The 14,782-nt window shown below is 38.6% G+C and overlaps 1 pseudogene; it reads left to right on the forward strand.

Annotated features, from left to right (window-relative positions):
- The first annotated feature begins 13,863 nt into the window (after positions 1–13,863).
- On the forward strand, positions 13,864–13,977 carry LOC114236059 (U6 spliceosomal RNA; annotated as a pseudogene).
- The last annotated feature ends 805 nt before the right edge of the window (positions 13,978–14,782 follow it).

Raw genomic sequence — 14,782 nt, forward strand, 5'->3', positions numbered from 1 at the left:
GCCGCAACTGGAGAAAGCCCTCGCACGAACCGAAGACCCAACACAGCCAAAAATAAATAAATAAATAAATAAATAAATAAGAAAATCCTTTAAAAAAAAAAGAATATGAAAAAATATATATGTATAACTGAGTTACTTTGCTGTACAGCAAAAATTAACACAACATTGTAAATCAACTGTGCTTCAATAAAATTTTTAAAAACTGGAGAAATATGAATAAGAAAAAAAAAATCAGTGGTCAGGATTGTTAGGGATGAAAGACTATCTCCTTACAGGCCAAGGCAAAGCCTGTACTATCACACATACATCCTGCTGAATCTAGAGTGATGCCTTGGGCCAAGTGGAAAGGTCAACATAGAAACTTAAAGAGAAAGCCACTTGATTTTCTAAGGTAGACCCTGATGGTTTATGGGAGTTGTTCGGCTGATTGAATCCAGGATTCTGTGTGGGGAGGATGGGGAATTTGAGGTCAGTACTGCAGGTTGGCTCATCCTGCTGCATGGAGTCCTGTCGATATTAGCCTTAGTCAGATGCTGAGAAAAATTAAATGGATTTGGTCCCAGCCGCTATTGGTCAGATTAATTAGATTGGTTGATGGAGTGCACATTCAAGGGAAAATATGCTCCAAGTGAAGGTGGCATTGAAACAAGGAACAGATACTATTGGGAGGCAATTCTCCATGGATGTCTCAGGTTTCTGCAAGTTTTATGAGCAGAAGCGCTGACAGCCATTGTCCCAGACTACCTGAATGTTTATAGAGCAAACAACCTTGGAAAATATATACAATGTCACCTTCTAGAGCAGATGGCATTCTGTTCAACAATAAAGATAATGTCTTCTTCCAGGGCAGAGATGGGAAAAGTTTTCTTAAAACTCATGATAAAATATTGGGATTTTCTAAGCTCAGGAACCCACCGTATGTTCAGACATCAACTCGCTGTCATTCTGTAGAATTTGGGGTTCTGGGAACCAGCTCAAATGCTAATACCCTGGCTGCTGTTATTATTATGAGTAATAAACTCTCCTTTGTCTCTGACCCAGGAGTCCTATGTCCTTTGTCATCATCCATGACACTGCGGCAGACTAACTTGTTAGCTTACATGTGGGGTTACATCTCAGAACCTTCACAGTTCTTGACAGGAGCACCATGGTCTATGAGCCATCACCGCAGGTCCCTGTCAGTCAAGATTGCTACTCTGACCTTATTTCCCATTACAGTCATTAAATCCACCTTGCTTCTGAAGTTAGTGTCCCACCTGCACTCTCACATTCTGAAATCTTATCATTGCTTTTAGGGAGCCCAGCATTAAGGCAGTATCTCTTACCATCAACCCCAGCCTACAGTGTATGGTCACCACTTCGCAAAGACACCAAGCACCCCACTCCCTTACTAGTGCATTTCTTATTACCTCAATGAACAGAGTATCCTCTGAGCCCTCCTGGGTAACATGATCAAGGGATGTGTTCTCTGGTCTTATATAATAAATCCACTTTAATACTCTTAAGTTCCGGAGCCCTCTGATCCCTTCCGCAATGCTCTGCCAAGGCAGTTCTGGCATTTCCACCTCTTTTATTGTAAATCTTTATCATGCCCAGACTTTGAGGAGTCATCCCAGCAGGCTACTAAGATAGACTCCATGTATCCTTGCCAGGTCACTCAATTCTAGGTCACGGGAGAGTACTGTCATGTCAATAAACTTTCCCTATCTGGTCTTATACATCACCCCATGTACACCAAAGTTCACACATATTCTCCTGCTTCCTGCTGGTTAATATTAGCTGGGTCCTGCAATTCTTTGGGGAAGCAAGGTATTTCATCTTGGTGACAGAAATGTATTTCTCTCCTAGGCTATTGGTATACAGGCAGTGAGGTATAGTGGTGCAAATCTTGAGAAGATTGAACATCGCTCTGTGAAGCAGCCCCCACAGGGAGTCTTTCATGGCTATCAGGCAAAGAGAGATGACTTTACTCAACAAAGAAAAGGCAACCGTTTCTGCCAACTCCAAGGGTTTAGGGAAATCTGGGAACTCAAGATTCTCTGACATATCTACCCAAATACCTCCATTACAGGTCTCAGAGTCTCACTTCTTGGTCAGGGCTCTGACTTTAGCATAGGAGAAACGTCAAACCTACTTAGTTAGTCACCTCTGCAGCTCTGCTATTTTCAATCAAATGTTGGGCTTGATTCTCCTGATCCCTGCAACTGATGAAGGTCTCTATAAACACTGCCACTGAGGACCTCTAGTTTTCATAGCTTGGATTGAATTTATAGTTGGCTGAACTGAGCCTGTCATTCTCTTCGATGTTTTTGGGGAGATTAAAAAAGCTCATCAGCTCTATAGTTCCTATCATCTCTTCTCCTAATACTGTTCAAGTGCTGGTCCTATTGTACAATCCAGTGTTTCCTCTTCCACTTATACCTCATCCCAGTGCATGAAAGAGGAGAATCTACGTATCATGATGTGGGAGATTATCCCTGCCCCTTTTCCACAGCAATGGAATCCTTGTTGTCATCTCAGCAGTAAGTGATCTGATTCTAGAAGTTCATCCTAACTATTGGTTTTCCACTAATGGTTCCAGTAACATGTCTTAGTTTGTGTCCCTCTCCACCACACCAAAAAAAAAAAAATTAGAGCCTGGGTAAGAACTCAAATTCGGGTAGTTCACTCAGTGGACAGTGTGTGTGTGTGTGTGTGTGTGTAAAATATCACCATTATACATGGCAATGTTTTATATTATCATATATGGTAATATTTAATCAATGTTAATTTCCTAATGTTGATGGTTATACTATGGTTATGTAGAGAAATGTCCTAATTTTTATATACACACTCAATTACCCAGGGATAATAGGGCATCACGTCTGCAACTTACCCTCAAATGGATCAAAAAAAAGAAAATTACCAATATGTAAATTACCTGTAGATTGAAAGAAATTTATGCATGTATGCACTTATGCATATATATATACACATACATATCTATTTATATATATTTAAAACCTCCAGTTTCAACACAGCAGGGCTTATTCAATGCCCCCTCCTCCACCTTTCTATATTTATACCTCTTTTCTCATCAGTGAGAAATCTGACTCCCATTAACCTTAATATATTTACTGTTGAGTCAGTTCCCCTGAATGTAACCTATCTTCCAGCTGCACCCAGCTGAATTCTTAATTCAAAGACATGCTTACCAGTACACACACACACATCCCCACACATACCTATACATGCACACAAACCAACTACAATAGCCCCTAGAAACGGAAGAAGGGAGGAGTGGGAGGAAGAAGAATGAAAAGGAGGAAAGAGAAGGGAGAGAAAAGGAGGAATAAAGCCTAGCTAGTGGCTTTTTTTGCTAAATTATTTACCCATTATGGAAGGAGGGAAAGAAGGAAGGGAGAAAGTGGGGGGAGGAAGGAGAGAGGGAAGGAAGGAAGGAAGGAAGGAAGGAAGGAAGGAAGGAAAGAAGGAAGGAATATGACAGCGTATTATATACGTTCCTGAAGGATTTAAGGCATCTTCCAATAATAAATACACACACACACACACACACACACACACACACACACACACACAAAATGCCTAGAAAAGAAAGACTGAAAAAAAATTGCCAAAATATTAATCACACTTACCTCTAGGTAGTTGGGTTTGGGATGATCTTTATCTGCTTCTCGTCTGTCTTTCAATTTTTCAACAATCAATGTGTTGCATATTACACTTAAAAATAATTGTTTTAAGATAAAATAGGGGACTTCCCTGGTGGTGCACTGGTTAAGAATCCACCTGCCAATGCAGGGGACATGGGTTCAATCCCTGGTCCGGGAAGATCCCATATGCCGCGGAGCAACTAAGCCCGTGCACCACAACTACTGAAACCCACGCACCTAGAGCCCGTTCTCCACAACAAGTGAAGCCACCACAATGAGAAGCCTGCGCACCACAACGAAGAGTAGCCCCCACTCACCGCAACTAGAGAAAGCCTGCGCGCAGCCAAAACTAAATAAATAAATAAAATAAATAAATTTATAAAATAAAATAGTAGAATAGGTCAATGGAACAGAATAGAAATTAGAGAAAATGATTCACATGTATGTTTAATTGATGTTTGGCAAAGATGTAAGAAATTCAATGGAAAAAAGATAGAGTTTTCAACAAACTGTTGAAACAATTGAGGATTTATGTGCCAAAATTTTTTTTAATTCACCTCTTCATACTTCACAACATATACAAATGTTAATTCAAAGTTGACCATAAATCTAAATGTAAAACCTAACATTATGAAATGTCTAGAATACACAGGAGAAAATCTTTTGTGACCCTGGGTTAGGTAAAAATTTCTTAAATACTCCAAAATCACGATCTATAAAATAAAAATTAATTTTAAAGTTGGACTTTTTGAAATTAAGAACTTCTGCTCTTTGAAAAACACTATTAACAGAATGAAAAGACAATCTACTGGGAAAGAATACTTGCAAATCACATATATGATAAGGATTTTATCTGGAATATATAAGGAAATCTTACATATAAAAATTTTTTTAACTACCTAGCTTTTTTTTTTTTTTTTTTTTTTTCGGCTGCACCCCGTGGCATGCAGGATCTTAGTTCCCAGACCAGGCGTCGAACCCGCGCCCCCTGCAGTGGAAGCGTAGAGTCTTAACCACTAGACCGCCAGGAAAGTCCCCCTAGCTTTTTAAAATGGGCAAAATATTTGAACAGAATTTATCAAAAAATGATATACTGATGGCATAAGCACCTGAAAAAATGTTCAATATCATTAGTCATTTGGGAAATGGAAAATTTAAACCACAATGAGATACAACCACATACCTATTAGAATAGCTAAAATTAGAAAGATTGGCTGCACCACGTATTGTAAGGACGTGGAGCAACTAGAATTCTCATAAAATGCTGGTGGGTATGTAAAATAGTACAACCACTTTGGAAAAGAGTTTGACAGTTTCTTTAAAAGTTAAACATACACTTACCTGCGGGCCAGCCATTACATCCATGAAAGAAAGAAAGACAAATATCATATGATATCAGTTATATGTGGAATCTAAAAAATTGATACAAACTAACTTATTTACCAAACAGAAATAGACTTACAGACATAGAAAACTTATGGTTACCAAAAAGGAAAGGGTCAGGGAGATAAATTGGGAATTGGGGATTAACAGATACACACTACTATATATAAAATAGATAAACAAGAACCTACTGTATAGCACAGGGAACTATATTCAATGTCTTGTAATAACTTATAATGGAAAAGAATCTGAAAAAGGATATATACATATGTATAATTGAATCACTTTGTTATACACCTGAAACATTGTAACTCAACTATACTTCAATTAAAAAATTTTTTTCAAAGCTTGGAAAAGACCACCCCCCCAAAAAAAGCATATATCCACATAAAGATTAATAATGTACATAGAAACTTTATTTGTAATAGCCAAAACCTGGTAACAACGCAAATGTCCATCAAGATAAATGATTTAACAGATTGTGGTACCTCCATATAATGAAATACTGCTCAGCAATAATCAATACAGATGAATCCAAAATAATTGCACAGAGTGCAAGAAGTCAGACAAAAAAAATCATTCTGTATGATTCCATTAATATAAATGCTTAGAAAATGTGAATTAATCTATATAGTGACAGAAAGTAGAACAGGGGTTGTCTGGGACAGGGTGGGAAGGTTATAGGAAGGAGAAAGAAGGGGTTCTTACAAAGGGGCATGAGTGTATACGTGTGTCAAAACTTATCTAACTGGTAAATTTTATGTTATGAATATTTAACTATAATAAAAAAGAAAAACTTATCAAACTGTACACTTTAAATATGGGCAGTTTATTAAACACCAATTATACCTTAATAAAACTGTTTTACAATGGTGTTTTTAATAAAATAATGCTGTAAGAAAACCATCATGCAAAAATATTTTATCCCACAGTTATTATTTCTTAAGGATAGTTTCCTGTAAGGAAATTTACTGGGTCAAACAATAATAATAGTTTCATTTTTCTTGTGACACAAATGATTTCAAGAAAAACTGAACAATTTTTTACTTTTAATATGGTATCTCACCCTCCCCAAGCTCTGAGAATTAATTTTTTTAAACATTTGCAAGTTTGAGTTTTAAATGACCTCTTATTTTCATTTACATTTTTATTACTATGGATACCATAATTTAAACAGAAAATTTACAACCTAGAGAGGTTCAAGTGAAGGCATTTAGGGTGAGGCGGCTGTGGAGCTCAGGTTCTGTGAGGAATAATGGATGACACAGAAAGTTCTCCTGAGAAACCCCATGGAATGGACCATGGGGCAGAGAAAGTCATGAGTGTTCTCCTCTAGGAACTGTAGTGACATCCTTCAGGAGAGAGACTAGATCTATGCTACAGGGGACTAGAGTGAAAGAAAAAGACCAAGTTCCATGTGGAAGGTTGCAGCTCAGTATGAGAAAGGACCTTTTTTGCAGGGGAGGGGTGGCAGGCTAACAACATCAATCATGAGAGCTTTAACACAATGAAATCGGCTGCCTTCCCAGCCTTGGCAGTCATCTAGAAAAGACTGGCTTAAGAAGATGTGGTATGTACATATACAATGGAATATTAGTCATAAAAAAATGAAATATTGTCATTTGCAGCAATGTGGATGGACCTAGAGAATATTATGCTTAGTGAAATGTCAGACAGAGAAAGATAAATACTATATGATATCACTTATACGTGGAATCAAAAAATAATACAAATGAAAATATATACAAAACAGAAACAGACTCATAGACACAGAAAGCAAACTTATGGTTATCAAGGGGGTGTGTGTGGAGGGACAAATTAGGGGTATGGGATTAACAGATACAAACTACTATACATCAAATAGATAAGCAACAAGGATTTACTGTATAGCACAAGGACCTATATTCAATATCTTGTAATAACATGTAATGGAAAAGAATCTGAAAAAAATTCTGAACACTATGCTGTATAACTGAAATGAACACAATATTATATATCAACTATACATGAAAGAAAGAAAGAAAGAAAGGAGGGAGGGAGGGAGGGAGGGAGGGAGGGAGGAAGGGAGGAGGGAAGGAAGAAAAAGGAAAGGAAGGGGGGGGAAGAAGGAGGGAAGGAAGGAAGGAGGGAAGGGAGGGGCAGGAGGAGGGAGGGAAGGAAGCCTGGAAGGCACCTGGCAGACCCATTGCAGAGGGAGTTCTTACATCAATTAGGAATTTGGATGAGACCGTCTTAAATCAGATGACCTTTCCCCGCCCCCAGTTTTATTGAGATATAAATGACATACATCATTGTTTGAGTTTCAGGTGTACAGCATAAAGTTTGACTTACATATATTGTGAAATGATTACTACAATAAGTTTCATTAACATCCATCATCTCATATAGATACAATAAAAAGAAACGGAAAAAAAAAAAAGGAACAGAAGTTCTTGTAATGAGAGCTTAGGATTTACTCTCTTAACAGTTATCATGTATAGCATACAGCAGTGGTTCCTATAGTCATCATGTTGTACATTACATCCCTAGAACTTATTTATCAGACGATCTTTAAAAGTCCTCATATTTTGTTTTTCTCATTCCCCCTCCTTAACATTTTTTTCCTCTTGTTCCTACACTTCCTTGGAAATGGTGACACCATTATAATACTATGTTTGCAAATCGAGGGGTGAGGGAAAAAAGCCACTTGTTTATAAGAACATAATGAACAACCTTTAAACATGCATTAGCTAGTCACAGGTGATAGACGTATGTCAGAGATAAGAAAGGAGAGTCCTGGGAAAGTACTTGGTTGGCTCCTTGTTCAGGTTAAAATGGCTCCTGGCCAGTACATTATTATTACCCCTTAATGAACAGCTAACCAGTGCCCATCCCAAATGGAAAATCTAAACAAAGAGACACAGTAGTCACTATGAAGATTTCATTTGTTTGCATTTATCCCTCCACCAAAACACTTGAAGGCGATTTACGCAATAGCAATGAAAACATCTGCTGTGAAGAAAGATGTATAGGACACAGAATACTGAGGAGGGAGGAGAAGAGAGGGAAGGAGGTAAGAAGAGTTTGAAATAATACCTTTGTCATTAAAGTTTGAAAACCAGCTACATGGGGTGTTTGATGCCATGCTGAAAGGTTTTGATTTAATTCTATAAATAATGAGGAGCTTGCCAAGGTCTTCAAGCTAGAGAGTGACACAATATTTTTTTTTAATTAGTTATCTCTGAGGAAGTGATGAGTAGATTTTTGTTTACTATTTATCTTTCTCAGTGGAATGTGAGCTCCTGGAAAACAGAGGTTTTTATCTCTTTTGCTCACTTTTGTATCCCTAGCACAGGACAAGAAGTCAAAAAATCTTTGTTGAATGAACAAGCAGATCCTGGCAATTAGTGAACAAGGTAGAGACTCAGAGATCATGAGCCAAGGCAAGGGGGCTATGCTCTGGGGTGTAAGTCACTCAAGAGTTGCTAGGCACACATGCATGCACAAGTTGGGGAAAAGAAACCGGCTTAAATCGAGGAGTTTCACAGTTCATTATTGTTTTTTGTTTGCTTGCTTTTTTTTTTAAATGGAGGTATAATTGACCTATAACATTACATACATTTCAGGGGACTTCCCTGGTGGCCCAGTGGATAAGACTCCATACTCCCAATGCAGGGAGCCAGGGTTCCAGCCCAGGTCAGGGAACTAGATCCCACATGCATGCTGCAACTAAGAGTTCGCATGCCACAACTAAGGATCCAGCCTGCTGCAATGAAGACCCAGCACAACCAAATAAATAAATAAATAAATATTTTTTAAAAACACAATATATTCTTTTCAGGTGTACAATATAATGATTCCATATTTGTATATATTGTGAAATGATGACTACAGTGTCTACAATATCCACTACCACACATAGTTCCAAAATTCTTTTCTTGTAATGAGAACTTTTAAGATCTACTCTCTTAGCAACTTTCAAATATGCAATATAGTATTGTTAACTATAGCCACCATGCTGTACATTACATCCCCAGGACTTATTTATTTTAAAACTGGAAGTTTGTACCTTTTGACCCCCTTCACCCATTTTGCACACAGCCTATCTACACCCCCTCCCCACCTCAGGCAACCACCAATCTGTTCTCTGTTCTTTTGTTTTTGTTTTTTGTTTTCTCTTTTTTTTTTTTTTGAAGTATAATTGACATATAACATTATATTAGTTTTAGGTGTACAACATAATGATCTGATATTTGCATTTATTGTGAAATGATCACCACAACAAGTCTAGTTGACATCCGTCTCCACACATGGTTACAAAATTTGTTTTTCTTGTGATGAGAACTTTTAAGATCTACTGTCTTAGCAACTTTCAAACATGCAGTACAGTAGTGTTAACTATAGTCACCATACTGTACATTACATCCTCATGACTTACTTTTTTTTATAGCTGGGAGTTTGTACCTTTCGACTATCTTCACCCATTTCTCACCCCCCATCCTCACCATCCCTCCACCCCCCACCTCTGCCAATCACTAGTTTGTTCTCTGTTATCAATGAGCCTGTTTTTTTGTTTTGTTTTTTAAGATTCCACATATAAGTGACATCATACAGTGTTTGCCTTTCTCTGTTTGACTTATTTCACTTAGCATAATGCCCTCCAGGTCCATCCAAGTTGTCATGAATAGCAAGATTTCATTCTTTTTATGGCTGAATAATATTCCATTTGTATATATATACACATACATACATATATATGTACCACATCTTCTTTATCCATTCACTCATCAATGGAGACTTAGATTGTTTCCACGTCTTGGCTGTTGTAAATAATGCTGCAATGAACATGGGAGTGCAGATATGTTTTTGAGCTACTGTTTTGTTTCCTTCACATCAATACTCAGAAGTGGAATTGCTGGATTATATGGTAGTTCTATTTTTAATTTTTTGAGAAACCTCCATACCCTTGTCCATAGCAGCTGCACCAATTTACATTCCCATCAACAGTACACTAGGGTTCCCATTCACCGTTGTTTTTTTCCTCACATCTCCATACATGCAGATGGGGCAGAACTGTTCTCAGTCAACTACTATGATAACTGGCTCCAAAGTTGTAGCAGGAATTCAGCCAAAACAGAATTAGATAATCCAAGGTTACAGTAGGATGTTAAAAACTCCAAAGACTGAGATAATTAGAATTTATAATCCCTCCCTTTGCCAGTTTAAAATTTCCCATTGTGCGAATGTAAGTCATCTGCACAAGTATTTTATGCCTCTTTCTCTTTTCATGCCCCATGGAGATAACCAGTTTGTCATCCTCCCTCATGTGTACCTTTAAATACATTAATAAGTCATAAAACTTACTCAACATTTAATTAGTTTAAACCTACCTCCAAGAGTTTTGGTAGGAAATGCTGCAGTTCTCCTTTCTCTCTGAAAGTAATGGTAGTGATTTTGTCATTGACCCAACAGGGAGACTTCTCTGTGTCCAGCATTATCATCCAAACGTCGGCTCAAGTCTGCCCCCTAGAGTAATCAGTGTGCCTTGACAGTAGTGCTCAACTGTATTAATTTCATATTTCTGGCATTGGTCTTTTCCAGAGGACAGTCACTTTCTATTTTATATGCGTCTGCGTTATTTGAAAGTATGTCAGATACTGTTTTTGGGGGTTTTTTTAACATGTAGATTTTATTTATTTATTTATTTTTGGCTGCGTTGGGTCTTCGTTGCTGCACCCGGGCTTTCTCTAGTTGCGGCGAGCGGGGGCTACTCTTCATTGCAGTGCACGGGCTTCTCATTGCGGTGGCTTCTCTTGTCACAGAGCACGGGCTCTAGGCACGCGGGCTTCCATAGTTGTGGCTCGAGGGCTTCAGTAGTTGTGGCTCCCGGGCTCTAGAGTGCAGGCTTAGTAGTTGTGGTGCACCGGCTTAGTTGCTCCACGGCATGTGGCATCTTCCTGGACCAGGGCTCGAACCTGCATCCCCTGCATTGGCAGGCGGATTCTTAACCACTGTGCCACCAGGGAAGTCCGATACTGTTGTTTTTATAGGTAAAAAATGTTTCCATTGGGGGGAAATACTATCTACAACACAATTTTTTTTTCAAGAGAGTATCATATGACAGTGTCTTGCCTAAAATAGGCAGGATTAATTCAAGTTCTAGAGCCTTGGTTGTTCAGAGTCACATTCTCAGACTATATCTATTATGTCACTACTATGTGATAGGCAAGGGTTCTGGGAATGCAAAGATGATTAAGATATGGTTCCTACTACTAAGAGTTCACAGTCTAGATGGGAAGACAGACGTAAGTAAATCATTACCTGATAAAATCGACATGAGTCATACTATAGTACAGAAGAGAATATGAATGAACAGAGATATTTTTATTTGGAGAGAATAGGAAGGAAGGAAGGAAGGAAGGAAGGGGGGAAGGAAGGAAGGAAGGGAGGAAAGAAAGAATCAGGTTAATAAACTTTAAAATGTTGTAACTAGTATTAGGCCAGTTAACCCAAAATAATACCATGGATTAATTAAATTCCAATTCTTCTTAAGCTTCCTAGAATTAAAAAAATAAAATTCAAGTAATATAAAAAGAGGCTTGAGAGTTCAAGTATAGATCATTGCTGCCCAATAGAAATATGAGACATAGAGGTAATTTTAAATTTTCTAATAGTAGCGACATTAAAATAGGGAAAAAACAGGAGAAATTAATTTTAATAAAATATTTTATTTAACCAAACATATCCAAAATATTATCATTTTTGTTGGAATCAAGGCAAGATATAAAGGGCCTGATGTGGGATGCTGGCAATGAGAATGGAATTTGGTAGGTCCAAGTGATAGTTAGAGGCAAAATAAGCAGAAGTTGATAATTATTTGAATGGAGAACAAGAAGAGTACGTGATGGTTTCAAACCCAACCAGGTTCTTGGTTGACAACTGGTAAATGATGCTAACCATTCACTGAGGCAGGGAACACAGATCGGGGGCAGGCAGGGCAAGAAATAATTATTTACTTTAAAGAAATGGGTTTGCGGGAACTCCCTGGCAGTCCAGCGGTTAGGACTTAGCGCTTACACTGCCGAGGGCCCAGGTTCAAGCCCTGGTAGGGAAACTAAGAGCTCACAAGCCACGCGGTGTGGCCAAAAAAAAAAAAAAAAAGTGGTACCTGTCGGTATATTATGAGGGAAGTTTTTGTTTGTTTGTTTGTTTTTAATTTTTAAAATTCATTTATTTATTTATTTTTTGGTTGTGTTGGGTCTTCGTTGCTGTGCGCGGGCTTTCTCTCGTTGCGCCGGGCGGGGGCTACTCCTCGCCGCGGTGCGCAGGCTTCTCATCGCAGTTGCTTCTCCTGTTGCAGAGCACGGGCTCTAGGTGCGCGGGCCTCAGTAGTTGTGGCTCGCGGGCTCCAGAGCTCAAGCTCAGTAGTTGTGGCACACGGGCCTAGTTGCACCGCAGCATGTGGGATCTTCCCAGGCCAGGGCTCGAACCCGTGTCCCTTGCATTGGTAGGGAGATTCTCAACCACTGCCCCACCAGGGAAGCCCCTATGAGGGAAGTTTTTAAGATGGAAGAGACTTGAGAATGTTTTAAGCAAGGAACCATTAAAATTATGCACTTGACTATTTTAAAAGATGTAAATGATATACTGCTAACTGAAATGAACTCATGTTTGGAAAAAAGTTTGTGTGTGTGTGTGTGTTTGTGTATACACATAGATAATATTCTGGAAGGACAGACAACAAAGTATTAACCATGTTTATCTCTGAGTAGGTACAATAAGAGTTTTTAATTTTCATTCTTTTTCTTGATCTGTATTTTTATTATGACGACTATCATTTTGTGATATTTAAAAAAGGCAATAAGCTGTCAACTTCATCTTCAGAGAGTCCCCCCTCTTTCATTTACTATGGTCCTGAAAGTGTGCTGAAAACAGACTTTCCTCCAATTTGATAGAATATAGTATAAAAGTCTTAATCCTGATTTTCCCAGGTACTGCTATCCTTGAAGGGGAAGAAACTTCACAGATATCCTGGCTGGAGTGGAAGGTGGCTACTGTCTCAGCCAGCCAGCCAATGGGCCCTGGGAACTCCAGGCATCTCTCCTTTCCATGGGTGGGCCACCTCTCCCCAGACCTTTCTTTTGGGGCCACAGCAGGTGAGTAGACCATCCCCAAATCTGAAAGTTGGTTAGCAAGACTGAAAAGTACCCAAAGCAAGGGTGGGGAAACAACACATAGTATAACACAGATCTCAAAGGCAGGTCGGTCCCATCCTCTCCCTTGGCGGTGGCAAATAACCAGCAAACACACCATGTAATAGCTGAAGTCATCTTTTACCTGTGTGAAAAATCATCATTAAAAAGCTGCATGAAAGTGTCAATTCAAAATGGCGAAGGTACAAGTTGTATGAATTGAAAGAATGCACATTAGTGATCATCACTATTTTACTTTTCTTTCACTGTTTTCCTCTTCTCTTTTTCTCTCTCTTTTTCCTTCTTTTTAATGTCTATGCCAAAGTTAGTTTGTTCTTACATAAGCAGTAAGTTGCGGTATTAGTAATGAGTAGTAGTTTTGGGAGATCTTCTTCTTTACAAGATAGAGATTCTAGCTGCCCTTGGGCATTTGATGATCCAAGACAGAGACAAAGAATAAATAGGGAGAATTCTACTATCTTTTCTTCTAGGGAAAAAAACAGAATATGGCCTCAATATGTCAATTAACCTGATCGTGGTGATGATTTTACAAAGTATGTCAAATTCTCATACACATATCAATCATCATGCTGTGCAATGTAAATATATACAATTTTATTTGTCAATTATACTTCAATAGAGCTGGGGGAAAAAAAGAAGTGCCTGCTTCAGCAGCACATACACTAAAACTGGAACTTCTCTAGGTACAGAGAGGATTAGCACAGCTCCTGTGCAAAGATGACACACAAATTTGTGAGGTGGTCCATATGTTTTAAATAAATCATGCTAGGAGAGGGTATGGAGAAAAGGGAACCCTCCTGCACTTTTGGTGGGAATGCAAATTGATACAGCCACTATGGAGAACAGTATGGAGGTTCCTTAAAAAACTAAAAATAGAATTACCATATGATCCAGCAATCCCACTACTGGGCATATACCCTGAAAAAACCATAATTCAAAAAGAGTCATGTACCGAAATGTTCATTGCAGCTCTATTTACAATAGCCACGACATGGAAGCAACCTAAGTGTCCATCAACAGATGAATGGATAAAGAAGATGTGGCACATATATACAATGGAATATTACTCAGCCATAAAAAGAAACGAAATTGAGTTATTTGTAGTGAGGTGGATGGACCTAGAGACTGTCATACAGAATGAAGTAAGTCAGAAAGAGAAAAACAAATACCATATGCTAACACATATATATGGAATCTAAAAAAAAAAAAAATGGTCATGAAGAACCTAGGGTCAAGATGGGAATAAAGACACAGACCTACTAGAGAATGGACTTGAGGACACGGGGAGGGGGAAGGGTAAGTTGGGACAAAGTGAGAGAGTGGCATGGACATATATACACTACCAAACGTAAAACAGAGAGCTAGTGGGAAGCAGCCGCATAGCACAGGGAGATCAACTCGGTGCTTTGTGACCACCTAGAGGGGTGGGATAGGGAGGGTTGGAGGGAGGGAGACGCAAGAGGGAAGAGATATGGGAACATATGTATATGTAAAACTGATTCACTTTGTTATGAAGCAGAAACTAACACACCATTGTAAAGCAATTATACTCCAATA

This window comes from Balaenoptera acutorostrata, chromosome 4, assembly GCF_949987535.1.
Source record: "Balaenoptera acutorostrata chromosome 4, mBalAcu1.1, whole genome shotgun sequence".
Taxonomy (NCBI): domain Eukaryota; kingdom Metazoa; phylum Chordata; class Mammalia; order Artiodactyla; family Balaenopteridae; genus Balaenoptera; species Balaenoptera acutorostrata.